Source organism: Schistocerca serialis, chromosome 4 (genome assembly GCF_023864345.2).
Source record: "Schistocerca serialis cubense isolate TAMUIC-IGC-003099 chromosome 4, iqSchSeri2.2, whole genome shotgun sequence".
Taxonomy (NCBI): Eukaryota; Metazoa; Arthropoda; class Insecta; order Orthoptera; family Acrididae; genus Schistocerca; species Schistocerca serialis.
This window is the reverse complement of record NC_064641.1, coordinates 671015216-671023777: the sequence shown is the minus strand read 5'-3', so window position 1 is coordinate 671023777 and position 8562 is coordinate 671015216. Positions and strand designations below refer to the sequence as shown.

The window sequence follows — 8562 nt, the reverse complement described above, 5'->3', positions numbered from 1 at the left end:
ATGTTGCTTATCTTGCGCATGAACTACTCAGTTTGTATGTTTTGCTTATTCTTTTCATAGTTCCACACAACTTCTTCCTTTTTTCTCTATTGATCTGTGTTCAGTTTTTCAAGGCCTATCCACTGTGCCAACTTATAACTATATCTGAGGGGGGTGCGATAGGGACGTTCCCTTGTGAGCGCACAGTGAGCATGTAAAGGTGCCTAGAACACCAGACGCTGTGTCCCAACCCTACGACAAATGTCTAAGTCGGAGCGGCAAGTGTTTATAGAGATAGCTGGAGGGTTTAGCTAACTGTTCCACACAAAAAACTTTTTATTTTTACATTGGTTTCTACATCATGACTGATCGGACCTTACTTTCCGAACAGGCCTCGTAGGTTTTCTGCGGGACACGCTGCTCGCAACTGCTTGCGCGGAGTAAGCTGGCTGGCTGCCTTGCAATCCGACGTATTCTGATGGCAACCGAAACTAGAAAATGCCAGCTGCCTAGGGCACGGGCTGGAATGAACCGTCACTGTCTTATTGGCTGCAGCACCCTGCCCGCCGCAGTTGGGCTGCCTAATGCGTTACCGGCTACAGTTCTCCTACACGCAGACAATATAACTTCCACCCTGATCATTAAACACACTCCAAGTCCTTTCCATCAGATTCGTTATTAGGTAACCTATTACGCCTACTAACTGCTGTATAAGGGATAGCCAAAGGAAAACATCTACATCTATATCTACATACTCCGCAATCCCCCATACGGTGCGTGGCGGAGGGTACCTCGTACCACAACTAGCATCGTCTCTCCCTATTACACTCCCAAACAGAACGGGGGAAAAATGACTGCCTATATGCCTCTGTACGAGCTCTAATCTCTCTTATCTTTTGTGGTCTTTCCGCGAAATATAAGTTGGCGGCAGTAAAATTGTACTGCAGTCAACCTCAAATGCTGGTTCTCTAAATTTTCTCAGTTGCGATTCACGAAAAGAACGCCTCCTTTCCTCCAGAGACTCCCACCGGAGTTCCTGAAGTATTTCCGTAACACTCGCGTGATGATCAAACCTATCAGTAACAAATCTAGCAGCCCGCTTCTGAATTGCTTCTATGTCCTCCCTCAATCCGACCTGATAGGGATCCCAAACGCTCGAGCAGTACTCAAGAATAGGTCGTATTAGTGTTCTATAAGCGGTCTCTTTTACAGATGAACCACATCTTCCCAAAATTCTACCAATGAACCGGAGACGACTACGCGCCTTCCCCACAACCGCCATTACATGCTTGTCCCACTTCATATCGCTCTGCAATGTTACACCAAAACATTTAATCGACTTGACTGTGTCAAGCGCTACACTAATAATGGAGGATTCAAACATTACGGGATTCTTTTCCGTATTCTTCTGCATTAATTTACATTTATCTATATTTAGAGCTAGCTGCCATTCTTTACACCAATCACAAATCCTGTCTAAGTCATCTTATATCCTCCTACAGTCACTCAACGACGACACCTTCCAGTACACCACAGCATCATCAGCAAACAGCTGTACATTGCTATCCCCCCTATCCAAAAGATCATTTATGTAGATAGAAAGCAACAGCGGACCTACCACACTTCCCTGGGGCACTCCAGATGATACCCTCACCTCCGATGAACACTCACCATCGAGGACAACGTACTGGGTTCTATTACTTAAGAATTCTTCGAGCCACTCACATACTTGGGACTTAATATGGAAAAAAACTGAGTAAGTTGTTCATTATTTTGAAAGTAATCGCCATATTTGTTTTAGCATTTATCCCACTGTGAGACAAGAAAGTCAATGCCATCGTAGAAAACGTTTGGTGTTGCCCTTTCAACCTTGATTGCACCCATCCATACATCTCTTTCTCTGAAGCAAATAGACGGACACGAATATATTTCTTCAGGGCGTCAAAAATACGGAAATCGAATGGGGAAAGGTTGAGAATAATGAAGGATGTGTTAGGGTTTCTCAACCAAACTTCTACCTCTTGCTCTAAACAACGGACATGCTGCCAGGTTGTTTTGACTACGTTGCCGACGTTTCTCTCGGAAGCCCTTACACTTCCTCGATTAAGTCCCAAACTTTCCCCATGGGATTTCAACATATTTGGAGTCGTGAAGAAACAAGTTCTGGGCTGCAGATTTGCTTTGGATGAGGAAGTGCACACCTCCGTACAATCGAGGCTCTATAGTTAATTGCAAATATTACTCCACGAAGTCACTGACTGTCATATCTCACAGTGTGACGAATGTATTAAAAGTTACGGAGACTATGAATCAATAAAGAGTTTACTTATTTTTTATCTGCCTCGTTTTCATTTGACTACCCGTTATACATGAATTAATACAACAGAATTGGTTACCTACTAACGAATCTGATGGAAAGGAGGCGCACTGGTTTTAGTCTCCAGATCCGGCTGGAGGTTTTATTGTTTGTGCGTTGTTGTTGTTGTTGTGGTCTTCAGTCCAGAGACTGGTTTATTGCAGCTCTCTATGCTACTCTATCCTGTGCAAGGTTCTTCTTCTCCCAGTACCTACTGCAACCTACATCCTTCTGAATCTTTTTATTGTATTCATCTCTTGGTCTCCCTCTACGATTTTTACCCTTCACGCTGCCCCCTCCAATACTAAATTGGTGATCCCTTAATGCCTCAGAATATGCCCTAACAACCTATCGCTTCTCCTAGTCAAGTTGCGCCACAAATTTCTCTTCTCTCCAATTCTATTCAATACCTCGTCGTTAGTTATGTGATATACTCATCTAACCTTCAGCATTCTTCTGTAGCACCACATTTCGAAAGCTTCTATTCTCTTCTTGTCCAAACTACTTATCATTCATGTTTCACTTCCGTACATGTCTGCACTCCATACAAATACTTTCAGAAACGACATCCTGACACTTAAATCTATACTCGATGTTAACAAATTTCTCTTCTTGAGAAACGCTTTCCTTGCCATTGCTAGTCTACATTTTATATCCTCTCTACTTCGACCATCATCAGTTACTTTGCTCCCCAAATAGCAAAACCCATTTACTTCTTTAAGCGTCTCATTTCCTAATATAATTCCCGCAGAATCAGCAGATTTAATTCGATTATACTCCATTATCCTCGTTTTGCTTTTGGTGATGTTCATCTTATATCTTCCTTTCAAGACACTGTCCATTCCATTCAGCTGCTCTTCCAGGTCCATTGCGTTCTCTGACAGAATTTAATGTCATCGGCGAACCTCAAAGTTTTTTATTTCTTCTCCATGGATTTTAATACCTACTCCGAATTTTTCTTTTGTTTCCTTCTTTGCTTGCTCTATATACAGACTGAATAACATCGGGGATAGGCTACAACCCTGTATCACTCCCTTCCTAACCACTGCTTCCCTTTCAGGTCCCTCGACTCTTACAACTGCCATCTGGTTTCTGTTCAAATTGTAAATAGCCTTTCGCTCCCTGTATTTTACCCCTGCCACCTTCAGAATTTGAATGAGAGTATTCCAGTCAACATTGTCTAAAGCTTTCTCCAAGTGTACAAATGCTAGATACGTAGATTTGCCTTTCCTTAATCTATTTTCTGAGATAAGTCGTAGGGGCAGTACTGCCTCGCGTTTGTATATAGGACATCTAAATCATTGCATATGAAATTTTCTTCAAAAGTAAGATGGGAAAGGTTAGTCGTTGAAGGAACATGGGTGAAGTTTCATGTTTCAAGATTATGGATTATCCTTCCATTCCATGGTTCTTTTGTTAATTACGAGAGTGCTGCCTTTAACAGTTCAACCATATTAGGTAAGTTGTTGTACTGCCGTCGCTGTGGATATCAGTCGTTGACCGGGTTGTCTGCACTGCCAACAGATCTGTACTGTTGAAGGAGCAGAGACGTTCTGTACAACAAACCTGGCAGCCGTTTACAGCAGTGATGAACAGCTGACGAGCACCGTTGTACAGAGCGACACTGTCACTCACTGTCACCCACTGAGACGCGGGTCAGTGATGTGTGCCCGGTGAACTTGTGAGGCAGTGTGCGTCCCTCCTGCTATATCTGGACCCATCAGATACGGCACGAACTTGCTTGTACTGTTACAACATAACGAGCGAGATAAGTGCTCACAGCCTGCTCTGACAGCTCAGCAGTCACACAGCACGTGCCGCCGTGGAGACTACTTCATCGAACCTCGGACCCAGTGACTCGCCATCCACCGCAAACTCGCTAGCCACCGCAGCAGAAATCGCGAGGGCTGAGTTGAACCTGATCCACACAGAGGTGAGTTGAGCAACACTCCTCAATTCGCACTTCGATGCTCAGGTCACCACGCCGCCAATCGCCCGCTCGTCAACCACAAGTCCAGGTACTTCAGAATAATGGTGCAAATGGCTCGGAACACTATGGGACTTAACTTCTGAGGTTATCAGTCCCCTAGAACTTAGAACTACTTAAACCTAACCAACCTAAGGACATCACACACATCCATGCTCGAGGCAGGATTCGAACATGCGACCGTAGTGATCGCGCGGTTCCAGACTGTAGCGCCTAAAACCGCTCGGCCACTCCGGCCGCCTCTTCCAGAATACGTTGTACGTTGATTGACAATACTGACCTGGCGAGAAAATTTGTCCAATTGGACCGTTTGATCGTCAAAATATCGAGGCGACAGGAGGATCCTGCCCGTAAGGCTCCAAATGCTCTCAACTGAGGAGAGGTCCGGCGTCCTTGGTGGCGAAGATAGGCTTTTGCAAGCACGAAGACAAACAGTAGGAACTCTCACCGGAAGCGGGTGAGCATTATCTTGCTGACATGTATGCCCAAGGTGCATGTTATGAATGAGAGCAAAACGGGCACACAGAATATCGTCCACGTTCGCTGTCCTGTAAGGGTGACGTGGATGACAAGCAAAAGTGTCCTACCTCACTCCCAGTTGCCGCAAAAAAAAAAAAAAAAAAAATAATAAATAAATAAATAAATAAATAAATAAAAATAAAAAAAATAAGTTGTTCAAATGGTTCTGAGCACTACGGGACTTAACGCCTGAGGTCAGCAGTCCCCTAGAACTTAGAACTACACTTAAACCCAACTAACCTAATGACATCACATACATCCATGCCCGAGGCAGGATTCGAACCTGCGACGGTAGCGGTCGCGCAGTTCCAGACTGTAGCGCCTAGAACCGCTCGGCCACCCCGGCCGGCCTTGTCGCAACATATGGCGGGCGACAGTCAAATTGGTAATCCACCGTTGTCCACTGCTTCCAGATACGTCTTGACTGATCATCGGGTCTCAGTTCGAAGCGGGACTCATCACTGAAGACAATTCTACTCCCGTCAGTGAGATTCCAGGCTGAAGGCGTGTCTGAAGACGACCCAGGCAGCGGTGGGATCGAACCTGACTGTTGCCCGCTATACGATCCGACAGCCATGATTGATGGTCCGTGGTGCCACTTCATTTCATAGCAGGGCCTCTTTACTTCTCAGTCGCAGCATTTTTTCAGAACAGTGGTAGGTCGGCGATATTTTAGTCCTCGTGTTGCCATTCCTGGCAAGCCATCCTGGGCTTACATTTCAGCAAGACAATGCCCACTCGCACATTACGACAGTTTCTACTGACTGTCTTAGTGCCTGTCAAACCCTACCTTGGTCAGCAAGGTCTCCGGCTCTCTCCCCAGTTGAGAACGTTTTGGAAATTACAGGCAGTGCCCTCCAATCACCTCTGGATTTTGACGACCTAACGCGTCAATCGGACATAACTTGGCACGATATCCGTCAGGATGACACCGTAGAACGCTATCAGTCAATGCCAAGCCGAATAACTGCTTGCATAAGTCCCAGAAGTGGCCTACCGTTATTCACTTGTTCAATTTGTGAAGCTCTTTTTCTCTCTTTCTCTTGAATAAATCGTAAAAATTTTCTGAAATTATTACTGTACCGGGTGATCAAAAAGTCAGTATAAATTTGAAAACTTAATAAACCATGGAATAATGTAGATAGAGGGGTAAAAATTGACACACATGCTTGGAATGACATGGTGTTTTATTAGAATCAAAGAAAAGGCCACAAAATTTCCGACAGATGGCGCTGGACAGCAAAACGTCAGTAACTGCTACCGTGACAGGTGAGACGTACGCCGATGTGTTACAGAATCGCATCATCCCCAGACTGTCTGATAAACACCTGCTGTAACGTACGATGTTTATGCAGGATGGCCCTCCACCCCATATTGCTAGACGCGTGAAAGATCTCTTGCGCGCGTTGCTTGGTGATGATCGTGTGTTCAGCCGCCACTTTCGTCATGCTTGGTCTCCCTGGTCCCCAGACCTCAGTCCGTGCGATTATTGCCTTTGGGGTTACCTGAAGTCGCAATTGTATCGTGATCGACCGACATCTCTAGGGATGCTGAAAGACAACATCCGACGCCAATAACTCCGGACATGCTTTACAGTGCTGTTCACAACATTATTCCTCGACTACAGCTATTGTTGAGGAATGATGGTGGACATATTGAGCATCTCCTGTAAAGACATCATCTTTGCTTTGTCTTACTTTGTTATGCAAATTATTGCTATTGTGATCAGATGAAGCGCCGTCTGTCAGACATTTTTGAACTTTTGTATTTTTTTTTGGTTTTTAAAAAACCCCATGTCATTCCAAGCATGTGTGTCAATTTGTACCTCTCTATCGACATTATTCCGTGATTTATTCAGTTTTCAAATTTATACTGACTTTTTGATCACCCAGTATTTTGTCTGTACATGTATGCCACATCTATCGATTCCCATCCCTTTCGGATAATTCCTATATAATACGTCTTTTTAACTAACGATATAATGCTTATGGCGCTCGGTCGTTGTGTCACCAAGCAACTTAATCCAAAACAGAAGAGATTACTAGCACTGTAATTAAAACAGGAAAACTGTGAAGTTGATCATTTCACAAATTAAAATCAAATTTGAAACACAATGGTCCAATTATTACTGCCAAAAACGATAGAATGAAGATACATACATCGGTAACGTGCTGTTTCCAGAAATGGAAAAAGGTACAATCTAATATCGCTTGTTTCTCGGTAAAATAATTACAGTTTCGTAGAACAAAGGTTAACATCATGTAGGGGATTTACAGATGTTAATTTTCCAAGGATTTTGCTTTTTTTATTCGTAAAAGTTAAAAAAAACAGATTTTTACTGTTTACTCGATATAGCTGCCGTAATTTCGGCCAACAGCCATGCCGCAGTGGTAATATCGGTTCCCGTCAGATCACCGAAGTTAAGCGCTGTCGGGCTGGGCTAGCACTTGGATGGGCGACCATCCGGTCTGCCGGGCGCTGTTGTGTGTTTGTGAGGCAAACCGAGGAGCTACTTGATAGAGAAGTAGCGGCTCCTGTCTCGGAAACTGACATACGGCCGGGAGAGCGGTGTGCTGACTACATGCCGCTCCATATCCGCAGCCAGTGACGCCTATGGCCTGAAGATGACACGGCGGCCGGTCGGTACCGTTGGGCCTTCACGGCCTGTTCAGGAGGAGTTTAGTTTAATTTAGTTTTAATTGCCGTAATTTTGCAAACAATTTAACTTGCGTAACATTAGTTATTATTACATAGGAATCTATAAACAGGAATATCACTTGACATTATTACTATCATGTCCCTTAAGGACTATTCAATATGGCAGACGAGTTCGACTTCGTGGTTTTGTCAAATGCACTGCCTAAGATTGCAGAGTCACGTCGACCTATGTTAGTGGGGCTTGTAGTGGGGAAGAGCTGGCACTGCTTGTTTCATTTAGTACTATGGTCCACAACTTGTCTAATTTCAGTCCTCCTTCTGTCCTGTTAAAATTTTCTTCGTACTTTCGAATTTCTATGGGTTCTCCGTACATCTCATCGTAGTAATTATTAGATCTTGGTAAAACCGCAGTGTCAGAGAAACGAATTTGGTGATTTCCCGTTCCTAGTGCATGATCCATTATTGAATACATATAGACCGTTTAGCCTGCTGAGCTTCTTCGAGTCTTTAAGTGCTTTCTCGGTAGAAAAGGTAGGTATTTTCAGCATCGGAAGACGAAATGTTACGTACGGACTATGCCTTGGACCATGGCCTTATGCCCAAAATACAAACATCAGCAACTTTTATACAGCTATAAACTCTCGCTGAATTTGTGTGGACAGTCTCTTAGGTCTGTCTGAGGATGGCCTTCAGACCCAGAAGACGGTTTACAGTGTCCTATAACATTACTATTATTGTGGAATACTAACACTGTGTGGTTATGAAATGGTGCACAAAATGCCCCTTTTTTCTTATCGAGGCGATCTCTACCAACCTACTGCACTGACCTATGACTGCTTTCATAAGCGTGATTAAGAGCGTTTTGGAGGTTTAAAATTACAGTGTGTCATCGCTGATCCCCTCCTCGCATACTGCATGAGTACAGGAGGTCCGTCATCGAAAAGCGGGGCAGGCGTGATAAAGAAACGTCACTGTCTCTGGTGAACGTACGCAAGAGAAAAAAGAAGCTAGCTTGTTACCATGCACAGGGTGGAAAGTACTGTATAAATTATGCATTTCGCAG

General features: G+C 44.1%; 1 pseudogene; it reads left to right on the top strand.

Moving 5' to 3' along the window:
• Positions 1-7210: 7210 nt before the first annotated feature.
• LOC126476957 (5S ribosomal RNA) lies at positions 7211-7328 on the top strand (annotated as a pseudogene).
• Positions 7329-8562: the final 1234 nt, after the last annotated feature.